Raw genomic sequence first — 15033 nt, forward strand, 5'->3', positions numbered from 1 at the left:
ATTTACAAATGTGTTTCTTTAATTTATCACCTAAAAAATCGCATAATGATAATATAATAGAACAATCAAAGAAGGGGCATTATGCATGGGACTCCAAACTCAACTTGAAAACAAATAGTCTAATCCCAACCTAACAGTTCTCAACGTGTCACTTTCCACTGAAAATGATAATTCAACATTATATTAGACCCCATCCACTGATCAACATTGACAATGTAACCATAAAGGCTCTTACTGAACTCTGAAAAAGTGGACAAAACTGATTTTAAATGTCTGGGCTAGAAAGTGAGAAAAGAAAATATATCAACACACAATAAAAAACACAGACTCCTCATACTGTCCAAGCTATAAGCAACTTACACAAAATCAAAGAAAACCGGGGGGGGGGACCGAACTGGCTCATTGTTTGGCCTATAATGCGTAACAGTAGCAGCGCCAGCATATGTGGCACCCTTGGCAGAGAAGGATAGGTTAGAGTCCCAAGAATAAACCAATTGAAGCTTAATAGAGCAACTGCGTCAGAAGCAGGTTTGTTCTTAATGGTAGAGAAAAACAAAGCACAATATCATGAAAACCTTTCTATACGTGGAAACAATTACAAAAACTTAAGTTCTACCTGACAAAGCAAGCAGAAAATTGGGCAAAACAATGATAGTAAAGGTAACTAGAATCAGTAGGAAACAAACAAAAACAAATAATTTTAGCATATTCAATAAAATGTTACCCAAGATCTATTTTTCATAATATTTGGCCATATCTTGAACGCATGGCATCTTCAGCAAAATGAGAGAAATATGGGTAACACTTTCTACTAATAAATTATATCGCTTTTGCAAGACATTGGTTGGTCTTGGATTTCTCCTTATTAATTCACCAAGTCCACCAGATGAATAATACTTGTGAATATACTGACTTTAATTTCTGGCAAGAAAAAGACAGTAGTTCTGATTTTAATTTCTACCAAAGCAGATATAAACATATTGCTATTATATGTCAGTTTGGCAACCTATAATGTCAACCAGAAGCTAAGTCTATAAATTAATGTACACTTAATACAAGATGAAGAGTCAAGAGAGTAAGGTTACCTGGTGTTTGTCCATAAGTTAGATGTAACTTTTATTAAAATCTAAAACAGAATATGGTCTTAAGCACTTAATGTTATGAGGAATTTAGCAAGTTATCCTTCTTGCAGCAAAATAGCATACGTGACCTCAACACCAAAAGACTTTTCATAGGTGACATGAAGCAAGTGATAACTTCCAACATTCAGATCATCTTAATAGTTAAATAGATATATAAGAAGATAGTACAAGGTATGCACACGATTACAAAATATTTTACCTTTGTCTGTAATTTTTCTATTTTTGCAATGACCATATCATGCTCCTCTTCAAGCTCTGTGACTAGCAACTCCATCATTTTGTGTTCTATAACAACCATTTGGAAACTCCAGTTTCTAGCTATAGAGCAAATCAATACTTACAATTATCTCCATATACAACTTAGGGGAAAATGAAATGTATTATGCAGATAAAAACCCGTAATGAAAATCAGTCATCTTATCATTTAGTAAATAGCCTCAGAGAGGAAAATTTGATGTGCTTATCACTAAAAATAAATTTATTGAATTAGCAACTGTTCTTACCAACACTTGAATCAAAGTGTAAATACCAAATATCTAAATCAAGATTAGATCATATTTGAAGATGAATAAGTTACACAAACTAAACTTACAATAGATTTAATTGTGTATATCTGTAACACCAGACATCAGAGGCTCGTAGTGAGGATTACAACCAAAGATTTATTTGTCTCCATTAAAGGACAAATGAGGCAACTTGACTAGGCACAATGTTATTTGATAAAAAACAATATATGGCAAATGTTATACCTAAAGAGTGAAATTAGTATGCAAGTCCCTATACTTTTTAGAGTTTTCAAACATGTCCCTATAGTTTCAAAAAACAATCAACTGGATCCTTGAAATTATTTTTTTAAATTATAGAAACCCATTACAATTTAGACTATGAAGACTATTTAAAAATTCCTAAAAATGAACCAGTAGACTAATGTGACCTCTCAAGGAACATACCTGATCAGTATGCACTGACCCTGACTTGTTGCAGGACTTCGGGAAGGACTGGTAACCACATTGCAGTTGTTGCTTCCAGTGCCTGAGTTCACATTATGAGTTGCCAAAGTGCGGCAGAAACTTGCATAATGCTGCAAACATGCAATAAAATGTGAAGCCAAGTCAAGAACTGAATCAACATAAGCCTGCATAATTTGAAACACAATTAAAATGACAGAATGACACTTGTTAAACTGTAACAAAAGCATACATGAATAGTAAGGACAAGTGCTGTTCATAGCCATTGATTCAGAGTCAATGCTAATTAATGTTTTAGTGGATCCTTGCCCGGGCTCAGGCACTAAAGCAGAAGAATTTATCAAAACAAATTGAACTCCATTCAAAATCCAGAACCATCACACAAACCTCTAAGTTAAGGATTTAACACTATGAATTGAGGATTTAAATTGTAATTGCATTTCGGGTAATTTTTAAAATCAGGGTCCATCTGAATTCAAAATTATAAGCAACTAGGGTCAAACATAGCATCATGATTCATCCTCACAACCATTCATCTTGCATGCAATACTCATCCTATCAGTTGAGGTTTAAGAAAATCACAATATTATCAACTGAAGTAAGAAAATCATATCATTATCAGTTGAGGTTTAAGAAAATCACATCATTATCAGCTGAATTTCAAGAAAATCACATCATGTCACCAGAAGTTCAAGAAAATCACATCATTATCCGTTGAGGTTTAAGAAAATCGCAATATTATCAGTTCAGGTTCAAGAAAACCACATCATTATCAGCTGAAGTTCAAGAAAACGACATCATTATCAACTGAAGTTCAAGAAAATCGCAATATTATCATTTGAAGATCGCAATATTATCAGCTGAAGTTCAAGAAAATCGCATAATTATCTGCTGAAGTTCAAGAAAATCGCAATATTATCATTTGAAGATCAAGAAAATCCGCAATATTATCCGGTGAAGTTCAAGGACATCACATTATTGTGAGTTGAAGTTTAAGAAAATCGCATATTATGAGCTGAAATTCAACAAAATGACATTATCATGAGTTATAATAATTTATGAAGAAGATTGGAAATCCAGATAGAAAGGTTCAACCCTCAATTGCATGCATATCCAACACTAAACAGTGCATCATTCTCTTTTTTTCATGTTCAATTTCGTACCTCTCTTGCTAGTGCAAACGAATATGCGTAGAATGGTTATTATTATGATCTCAACTTCCTGTGGAATGATTCCACATATACATCTCTTTCTGTCTCGCTTTCTATCTCTCGCACTCTCTCTCGCGTTCTCTCTTTCTCGCACTCTGTCTCGCGATCTCTCTTTCTCGCACTCTCTCTCTCTCTCTCTCTCACACACACACGTTCTCTCTTTCTCACACTCGTATATTTCTGAAAGAACTTATGCAAAAACATCGAATGCAAAAACATCCACTGAACTTGTCTTTATATAGCAGTTTAAACACCGACACTGTGAATAAAATCTAATTAATGGGCCTCAATGGGCCTTGTTAATACATATTTTATTTTTTGCATTCCTTATAGCACTTTTACTCAATTTAATTTCCACTTCTTTCAATTACCAACTTTTAATAATCAACTTAGTAATAATATATAAGTTTATAAAAAATATTTCAATAAAAATATTTCAATGAGTTCTAAGTCAGGAGTTATAAATATTATTAAAATGAGGAAGATCAAATAAAACCAAAGTTTTAATTTTTACAAAGTAACAAAAAACAACGAATTTATATTTTTTGCAGCTGAATAAAAAACAAAATCATTTCCTTAACTGGGATGAGTATTTGATAATTAAACAAAGCAGAACATAGAATTTAATTGAAGATTACATTTGATGAAGAAATAGAGGAAAGAGTAGAAAGAGAAACATACCTTAGTAAAGAGAAGCTGGAATAGCATTGTTGTTTGGTAAAATGAAAGTATAAGCATGAAAAAAGAAGGAGAACATTTGTATTGGTGTATTTCATGTGTTGTGCATTTAATAGAAATGACGTTGTTAAAGAAGTGACAGAGAAAGAAGTCTCTGTACTGTACTTGAATATGCGCAATTCAATTGAGTGGGTCCTGATCCTGTTTATCGGTCGAGATTTAGTAAAATTCATTTATTTAGTAAGAAATTTGGATTTTTAGATTAAATTTTATTTTTAGTTATAAGTGATTACTCATTCCCTCATGTCTGAATTAGTGACACTCATTCATTATTGTTACAAACGTAAGGTTGTTTAGTATATGCATATTCACTGTAATAATTCATACACAATCATTATATTATTTATTATTGATTAGAATTATTATTTTTAAGAATCAATAATAGTTAATTATGAATGATTGAGTGATAGTGTATTAAATTCTTAATTATGTCATTTTCGATAGTGCATTTGTTTAAATTCTCCATACATTTTATCATCAATTCGAGTTTCACAAAACTACATCAATATAATCTTCGAGTGAGACTATTGATTTTTACATGTGTTTATTCATACTTTAGATTCAGTCCCAATTTAGTTAAGAGAAAAAATACCCTAGTTTTATAAATTATCATTACATCTTTCAACTTTTGTGTTTAATCTTTATTGACTATTCTTAAAAAGTAATTTAAATGAATAGTTAATAATATATAGACTATGATAATATATAGATATTATATTCTTTCCTTAAATAAAAAAATATGATTGATTAATTAAAAATGTAGAATTTATCAAAAATATCTCACACCAAAAATTAAGAAAGGGGCTAATCATCATTCTATTTTAGGAGCGGTTGTATGCAATTTGTCCCTCTTGAAACTCCACCAAAGTAGCTTACATTTTTTTGTTTTTTCATAGCTATCCTCGCACTAGAGGTATCATGTCTGAGCCAAGAACATCCACAAGTATGTGAAGCTAACTTTCCTAGTAGATATTTTTTCATCCATAAGATTCGAACTTGAGACCATACTTAAGGATAATCAAGTATGTACCACTTGAATCAACACCCGTTGGTAAAATAGCTTCCCTTTGTCACACCTATTCCTAATTTCCTATATTATGTATTTAAGTTACTACTCCATCAATGATTATTTGCTTCAACATGTTTGCTTTTCTCAAGCAAGATTCAAATATTACCACAGAGTGTATGCACCAGTTATAAAAATATATTCAAGATGATAGATAAGTAATTATTAGATAACATAAGTGTTAAATCTTAAAGTCGTCATATACGGTCCATCTTCAATAAAACTTAAAGTACTCATAGGAGACATTATTAGCAAAGTACCAATATTCAAAATTTTGTGATGTACATCATCAAATAAATGTGTTACCTCTTACAGCAGATAACCAAACACTCAGTACTTCAAAGTTGAGATCATCTTGTTACACTCATGCTTGTTTGGTTACTTCAACAAATAATTCATGGGAAATAATAAATATATCATCTTGATACCAAGAGATAAGTTATATTCTCTAGCCACTAAAGTAATTACAAGTGTCATATTTACTATTTTTCTTCAAAAATATTTCTGAAAAATAAAAGAAAATAATACACATATCATAATTTTATAATTGAAAAAATAAGAATAGCATGGAGATACTGTATTATAAACCCTCTACGCATATGAGGCAAATCTTCAAATTTTGTACATCATGTGTAGTGGGTGTAAGCCGCCCCTAATTTACAATTTTTTTTACTATGCCAAGTTTTTATGTTAAATTTTGAAGTACATAAAATAAGTTGAGTGCAAAATAAAAATTAGTATGTGTTCTATATCAAAACAAGTTCATTGTTATTTGAATTAGAGTGGCCTGAATGGTCCAACTATAGAAAATGAACAAAACAACTTCAACAAGTCAAAAAATTACTTAATTAGTCGATCTGCTTTTTTATCACTTTAAATTAAGTGATAAGATTGACCATTTTACTCACGTCAAAATAAACCAAAAAAGAATATTTTGTTAGAATAAACTAGGGTTGAAGACAAGCTGAACCAAGTCAAACCAGAGTTCAGCTCAATAAGGGTTAGTTCGGCTCGAAATTTGACTCAAGTTCAATAGAGTTATTTTATTAGCTTGAATTCAGTTCGATTAAATTTCGCGAACTATTCAGCTTAGTTCGATTAATTCATTTGAACAACTTAAATAGTTAATTATTTTTTAAAAATACTACAAAAAGTTTTATACATATAAATATAACCATGTTTATATATATAATAAAAATAAATATAAAAATGATAAATGAGTAATAATAAACATAAAAAGAAAGAGAGTAGAAAAATATATTTTCTTCTCTATCTGTCTTGTTTGGTTGAATATAAAGTGAGATTAGAGAAAAATGATATGTTTAAAAAGAAGAAAATACTCTTAAAACAAAAAGAATATAAAAATAATAATAAAGGAGCTTTAAGATTATATTTGTCATTTCAAATTGTTTAACTCTTCTCACTCTTTTTTCTCTCCATATTGAGTGAAAAAGAATTTTGTGCGAACCACTCATATTTTTATTCCCTTCATCATTTCTTTCTTCTCAACCAAATAAAAGAAAAGTTTACTTCATCCACCGGTTCGTGTCGGTTGGTTCCACCAGTAAACTAGTGAATCAGTCTTAATATCACTGTGCTACAACATTTATTCCGACCATACAATTATATTGGTAAAAACTGATCACACCGACCGGTTTTCAATTGAACCGTACCAGTCATATCGACTAGTTCATTTAAAATTATTTTTTTAATGAAATAATTTATTTTTACCAAAATTTTGTATGAATGATCAAACACACAATACTACATTTTTATACATCTAAAATATAGTCTACAATATACATTTTTAACAAGTGGTGTAAAAAAAATCATTACTGTCTTCTTTATTTAATTTTAAACATTAATATGAGTGTAAAATATATGAATATCTAACTTTACCAATATGCAGTTTAATAATGAACCACTAGTAGAACCATCATACCTCTAACTGATACGGTATTAGTGCCATTTGTTTATATTTTGCATTATCAACACTATCCATTAGATTATATCAATTTAAATCTATTAGTTTTAATATATGGATTTGAATGAATTGTAAATAATTTTACCAGCTCTAAATACGAGGACCTAAAAGATTTGTCCTCTAGGAGTTAGGATCAATAATTATATTTTCCCATAACCTTCTCACGTCAAATTTACACATATTTAATGATTAAATAAAACTACCTTTTCTCTGAAAAAATAGTGTATCATTATCAATGGTTACAAAGTAATCATGTGTAAATTTGATACTACAAGACACTCGTATGTTCAACAATAAATGAACTATGCTTGTGCCTCGAATCATTGAATCAAACAAGTTCACATTTATAAAATAGAACAATCACACCCACTAACTCCCATGTTAACAAATAATCACATTTCTAAATGATAAGCAATTCATACTGCAATTTGAATTTATGGTCATCAAGGCACAATCCATATCATATGCTTTTCCAGCTTGCCATACGACAATTGTATTTATCAAGAAATGCATGCTATTCAAATTTCAAATCCTCAATTAACAAAAAAAGCATTGGAGTGGGATACTTCCAGTAACAACAAAGACAGTGATCAGAAAATAGCAACACTCAATGCATGCTATTTTTTAAAAGCTAATAGAATGTAAGAAATGAATCAGAAAATACAATTTTCTACACATAACATACTATTTATTCTCTTCGCCTAGTTGGCATCAAAATGATAGTCAAATGACAGAAACAACCGATTTTGGTTTTTCCACTGGTTGCAAAACTTAAACAGAAATCAGAATTGAACAAAGAAAACATGAAATAGCAATTGAAATGAACAAATCATAGGTCAACCATATAGAAAAAGGTAACGGATTACAGAACCGAATTGACATTCTGAAATTGAGAGAGGGAAGGGAAAGGTAAAATAGCACCCTTGGAGGGATTCCTCGATAGTAACATATATAAAATAAGTTGCAAGAATTGAAACAGGAAGATCTTTTTCCAACTTTCCATGTAAACATCCTCAACTCAATAATTGACAAATTTCAACAATCCTGCATAAAGTTATTAAGATGTGCATTCTGAGAGCCAAAAAAACAGTTCATCTCTAATATTATAAAGAAGAGATTATATGCCTGAAATCCCAACCATACATATTATTATTAGCATAGTGTGTAGAGATGAAGAAAAGTATCATCTCACTCTCCATAACTTCATAAATGATATTTCATCTCACTCTCCATATAGATAGAAGTCGGTGAGATAAGCCACTCGGAAATATGTGCAGGCTATGTACAATTATGATTCCTGCTAATCCATCACATGTATCACCACAGGTTAAACCGATCTACAAATATATATAGTCCTCAATACCATGTTCATGAAGCTTATATTTATAAATAACTGAATAAAACTATGAGCTCAATTTACAAAATTTGCATTTCTAAATGTAACCCAAAAAGGGAAGTGGGTGTTAGTATACAACAAAAATGAAGCATAACCTCCAAAAGAATGTCATTGTAATTCTCACGTCTTTTACTGACATAATATGGTAAGAACAAGTGGGGCACACTATCCAACTGAACCTTAAGAGATGTGAAGAGAAATATCCAAATAGTATGACTGATAAAGGCTCTGAGGGTATACCATACAAAATTCAATTTATGACTAAAAACTTCATACCACCATTACAATTAGGTTTATTAAACACAAACACATCATCCAATATAAAGATTATGAAATATGAATATATAGGTCGTATTGTCACTGTAATTAGGCTGATTGAGTCTCAAACATGTCATTTCAGTTGGGTGATTAAGGGACAACACATACATACCATCCACTTTGCATTTATGCTTATACAACTTCAAGCACATCATCCTGATTTTACATAGAGAATTCATAATTCATACTGCAATTGCAAGTATATGGGTCAGCCAAGCAAACTAGGGTCATGTTCGTATTCAAATTTATAGGAAACTAGGGTTATGTTCGTATTCAAATTTATAGGAAACTAGGGTCATGCATACCATCCATTTTCATATTATAATAATTGCACTTAACAATCCCATAGTCTTAACTACATCGTAGAGTATTATACATGAATAAAGAAGCATTTAGGAACATATAGGCAACATCCATACCATCTTCTTTCACACCGTGAATATCATGATGCCCTATTTAGGGACATTATCGCTGAAGCATACCATCCCATTTTACAATATGAATAAAAAATTCATAATGCAATTCAATTAAAGAGGCTTAATTTTACTTTTACAGCATCCTGATGTTACATTGTGAATAGAGAATAATTCATATTGCAATTTTGTATAGAGCAAACAAATTGGGGTCTCATCCAGATTTACAAATTATAGGTAACTAGAATTCACATTGCATGCCCTATGTAGTTTTCGCAGCCCAAATCAAACTCTTGGGTTTGTAAAGCCAATTAAAAATCTCAGTTCACCGACATCAAACATTCTTGAATAATCAAGATCGGGATTCGCAAAATCCCATTACCGACACAAATTAACGAAATTCTTACCACAACATACTTTTGGGATTTTGAGACAGTCTTTGTAAGCTAAAAAAATACACCATTTCCTTACGTCAATCATAAAGAAATACAAAGATTGAAAATCAAGAGAAGCGTCAGTGAAGAGTCGGAAAAAGACAAAGAAATCATTTTTTTCCTTCTTTTCTCAATCTACAGTTTCCACCATTGCAAAAAAAATAGTGAAACAACATGGTTAACAAAAGCAATCGACTAATCTTTATAAAATTGATTTTTAGAGTTTTGAGATAATTTGTTAGTTTAGCAGAGATACCACTTCTGATGAAAGAATTATAAAGAACTAGAGAGAAGAGAGATATTTCACTAACAAAGGGTCAGAAAGGGTTAAAGAAATCATCATATGCTTTCTTCCTCTCTTTCTATACCAAAAACAACATCACATGAAGCAAATGAAGCAACGTTGTTAACTATACAAAAAATATAAGTTGCTGCCATAACGAAAGAACTTTCCAACAACATCATAGTTGAAGGAAAATATCATTGTCACCATAAACGAAATAAAATGGCTCAAGAAAAATCTAGGGGTTCGGAAGCAATTTTGATTACCAGCTTAAATCGATGGGATAAACACAAAGAAATAAAATCATACGTATTTCAACTCTACTCGTGAATTGTCAAATAAAATAATCTAATATTATATATAAATGAAATAAAAGGTTACCCTTAATGAATAACATATCAATTACAAAATCACTATATCATTGTCATCTAATCTTCTTTTATATATTTTAAGAGTGAATAACATATCAATCCTTAAATCATATATATATTTTATAAAACAAAAATAAACAAGTAAATGAGTTACCTTGTCTCTTACCAGTTACCACAAATGCCAATCCAGCACACTCCTCTTCTACCACCACAACTGCCAATCCAGCTCATATTAACCTGAAACTACACCAACCTCACCTTGTCTCCATCGACTAATTTCTAATCTCGGCCATTTTCAGTGCTTTCTATAATTTTACACTCTATCTATCCCACCTGCTTCATCCTTATGCATGCAACCCTTTTTTGCAGATCTACATCTGAAAAAGCAAGCTGGTGAGTGTCCAAATAGATGTGTGGTTATGATTTAGAAAACATCAGTGCTGCAATTTATGTTTGCTGCATTGGAAGATTTCGCCTTTTTTGTTATAAATATTGAATAAAAGATGTTTGAAGCCTACATCCTAATGATTTAAAAATTGATTAGGATGTAAAAATTTGATCCCTAAAAATATAAAATAAAAAGTAAATACTCTTTGAAAACATAATGTATCGTACTAAATTGTTATAAAGTAATTATGTGTGGAATTTGATAACTAAAAAAGTGAGATAATCATTTTCCTGTTAGGAGCAGCCCTTGTGAGATTCCTAGAAAGTTAAGTGAAGAAAATTGACCCCTTGTATGTAGAGAAAGTCGAGGAGGTTGAGGTGTGGAACCAAATAAAGCTTTGATCTTCCATTATTGTATCATAATCACTTCTCATTGGCCACGATAGTTAATGAGTGGGATGAGAGATGTGAAATTTTGTGGAAGTACTGGTTGTTGCTTTTGGAAATGGATAAGCAATGCCTTAGTACCAGGGGCATCCACTATCATTATCTTGTTATGCACTCATCTGATTAAAAAAGTAATAATGCAATTTAAGGGGTAAAGTATTCATGATAAATTAATGAATAGGGGCTACTTGCCAGACATTTTACTTCTGTGTGCGCCCACTCTGATAGAAGATTGCTCAGATAACAAAAGCATATAGCACATTGACAAGTTTTGCAACAGGTGCAACACCCGATGCATTAATGTTGGTGTGAGTGTGTGACTGTACCTGTCAATAAATCTAAAACATGGTAAAGAGTGAAGATTATTGCTTTATTTTATAACATACCAATGAGAAGAGTGAAGACGCATGACTTAATCTTGGGTAGTTGAAAAAACCACGTACTAATAGAAAGGATGTGGAGCAAAACAACCAACTAGTCATGCTTGCTCTCAAATATCAAAGAAATGTACATATACATGTAGAGTTGCAAAACATTCACTAGTTGGAACTTCAAACGTACACGATGACTAGAAAAAGTCGACAAATTGTTATTAGGCTCAGAATGGAGTTTAAGCTATCTTCACCAAACACCACCATTACGTTGCCAACCCCATCAAAGTTCTTCCCACAGATGGTTTTTCTATCTCATTAACTTGAGTACGACTGCCCAGCAACTACAGTACCATTTCCTAACTCAACCACTTCTTCACCCAGTCTCCTCAGCTATTACCTCTCTGGTGTGATTGGAAGAAATTACTAACAACAACATTTGGCATGATAACATTCCATATATTGGGTCACAGACAATAGAAGCCACAACAGTCTGGTTAAAACCAAAGACAAGTGACTTCAATTAAATCAATAAATGACCCGATATAATAAAAACTAAGTGATACAAACACCATCAATATGCACTAAGAACCTGAAAAGCCTGAAGGCTGTGCTTTGGCACTGAAGGATATGAAATAGCCCCAAGGACACAATCTCCGGCTTAGAATTAGTCAGAGGTGGAACAGAGACTCGACTACCAGGAGATGAACCCCCACATTGAGAAGAATCAGAGAAAAGGTATGTTCAGAAAATGGATTAGCAAAGTCGCATATTGCTAGATTGAACCAACAGAAGAATGGATAAATGAATTTTGAAATACACACCGAAAGCAATACCTTTTATATAGTCCAAATTTACTGAGATTGTCTAGAAACAAATAAAAAAGTTGCAAGACTTAAAAAGAAGAATAGTGAGGGGAGATATTCTTCAGAGTAAAAAAGCCCCCGATAATTGATTCATCTTTTAAGTCTTAACTCACCTCACTCTCCATTATCAAGCTATAATACTTAGGAAATCATAATAATGTATTGTACAAACTTAATTCACTTGGTGCTAAACATTGAGTTAGCAAGAAATCAGTGTGATAAAGTCAGCCAGAAACCTGCACTGGTATATGCAATAAAGACTTCTACTACTAGTTCACAAACATCTCCATCTGTTAAAGGCATCTCCTATCAAAACTGTGTTCATGACTCTTGTCTTTTTACAAATAGTCCATTCAAGCTACAAGCAAAAATTAAAAACCTCACACTTGTAAATGAACTATGTGTCCTGTGAAGCTAACCTCGATCAGAATAGATAATGAAAGAGACTCGTGTTCAACAATAAATGAACTATGCTTGTGCCTCAAATCATCCAATGAAACAAGTTCACATTTCTAAAATATAACAATCAGACTCACTCTTATGTTCACAAATAATGGAATCAAACATGTTCAACAATAAATGAACTTATACAAAATATTGTTTTCTTAAGGATCAGATTTTTTTAACAACATATTGACAAGTAAACACTTGAAAGGGCTCAAACACAGGTAGGAGAAAAAATACAGACTACCATTAAGTAAATGAGAAGAAATATATATTCTGACAAAAATTATAAATAACATGAGGCATAAACAAGTTCACATTTCCTCTGTAGAAACGAAGAGAATATAAGCCACAAGACTTAAAAAGAAGAATGTAATTTGGAAGTTTTTCATCCAAGTAAACAACTCCATTTTGAAATGAACTTAATGTATCACACATATATTTATTACAAAAGAGCATCCTCAAAGTCAAATACAGAATTAATCCTAATATTTACCAAGAACAATGAGAACATATCCCTGAATTTCTAATCATATGCTCTAACATTTATGTAAGAACATTAATAATAGTTATTATTATTAGGTAAGGCAACACAGTTACCCTCCATAAACCTCAATGGTGGTTAGAGCCTCGTGCACTAGCCTGCACTTTTATTGTTATTATTGTTAGCATAATCTGCATATATGAAGAGAGTTATAAACAACAACGTAACCAAATTCTCTTCCTTAATTCCAACAAAAATATTATATCTCACTCTCCATAATCAAACTACAATACTCAAGAAATCATAATGTATACTACGATAGACAATGACTTAGAAAGAAGTCAGTGTGATAAGCCACAGCCAGACTCATACTGTAATGGCATTTTGAGTTATCAAGGCTCAACATTACCATTCTGAATTTACATTGTCAATAAAGAACTACAGTTGGCATTTGCGTTTATCAAGGCAATTATGCTCATGAAGCATGGCATATGGCAACCACTTCACATTTATGGTCATATAGCTCAAGCATACCATACTATTTTACATTATCAATACACATCTCTTATTACAATTGCATTTAGAAACTCAAATATTTCATCTATAATTCATATTATGAATGAACAATTCATACTGCAATTTGCATTTTGGGTCAGCTATAGAACACAAGTGTACACACATCAGAGTGAGAGAATGTAAGAGAGGAATTTAACTGAATGTAGGAGAGGAATTTACCTGAATTTACTTATTGACAAGATTTCTGTATCTTAAGGAAAGCATGAAATTATTGCTAGATTATGCCCCCGAAATTCAGACCATATCTTTTCCAGTTAGCGCTCTTTCATACATTATTGGGAGATCGTACAAGGTGAAAAGTCCATGAAATACAAAACCTGATATAAAACATTGATATTATCCGATTAATAAGCAAATATGTAAAATCTAAAGAACGAAACAGAACATAAACATAATTCAAGGAAGCTAGTCAGGAACCTCTGTTTTATCACCATATTCCCTTGCACATTGATATTATCGTAGTCAGTTTTACTAACTGACCATGACACCTTACAAAGTGGTGAAAACTGCAGCACATCACTTTGCCATCTACAAAGAGTAGTGAACATGAAACGCTGATGTTCAAGTAATAATCAACACATCTCATGAAATCTAAGGATGATACCAACATATTAAAGTACAGTGAAATTACCTCTTCCCATGTGACTCAACGGCAAGAGTTGCACACATTACTTAAATTATTTCCATGCTTCAGTACATAATCCTTAAGGCCTGACTTAAGAAGTTCCAGATTTGCTCTTAAGATGTAATTGTGTGCACTCATTTGCAAGAAAAATCTTTTCATATTGTGATCCAGGCACAAACACAATCTTCTACCACCAATTGAATTGCAACATTCTGGACAAAATCAAAGTGAACCACAAACTGTGCCCAAAAGTTTTGATCAATATTGTTTCAGGGGTGTATCATTGACATGGAAGTGCAATTTGGAAATCTGATTTGGTGGAATAATTAATTGTTGATAGAAAATGAGATAAGAAAAATGCTCTCCGGCAGAAGCATCAACACACTGGAAGGTAAAGATGTTTAAGAGAACGGGGGAATATTTGTGAATACTGCACTATGTCAATTTAACTTACAGGAATCCTTATAATAGCATAGGCAAAATAAACAAATGAACAAATAAGTAGAAAT

At 31.8% G+C, this 15033-nt stretch overlaps 1 long non-coding RNA gene across 3 annotated transcripts; it reads right to left on the minus strand.

Annotated features, from left to right (window-relative positions):
* On the minus strand, positions 7919-15033 carry LOC109348947. 3 transcript variants are annotated; one of them, XR_002107833.1, is made up of 4 exons: positions 14531-15033; positions 14317-14427; positions 14059-14216; positions 7919-11496 (listed from the first exon to the last, which is right to left on the minus strand). It is a non-coding gene; the product is annotated as an uncharacterized LOC109348947 (long non-coding RNA). The 3 variants fall into 3 exon arrangements; XR_002107832.1 differs by having other exon boundaries at positions 7919-13514; XR_002107831.1 differs by having other exon boundaries at positions 7919-14216.

Source organism: Lupinus angustifolius, chromosome LG06 (genome assembly GCF_001865875.1).
Source record: "Lupinus angustifolius cultivar Tanjil chromosome LG06, LupAngTanjil_v1.0, whole genome shotgun sequence".
NCBI lineage: Eukaryota > Viridiplantae > Streptophyta > Magnoliopsida > Fabales > Fabaceae > Lupinus > Lupinus angustifolius.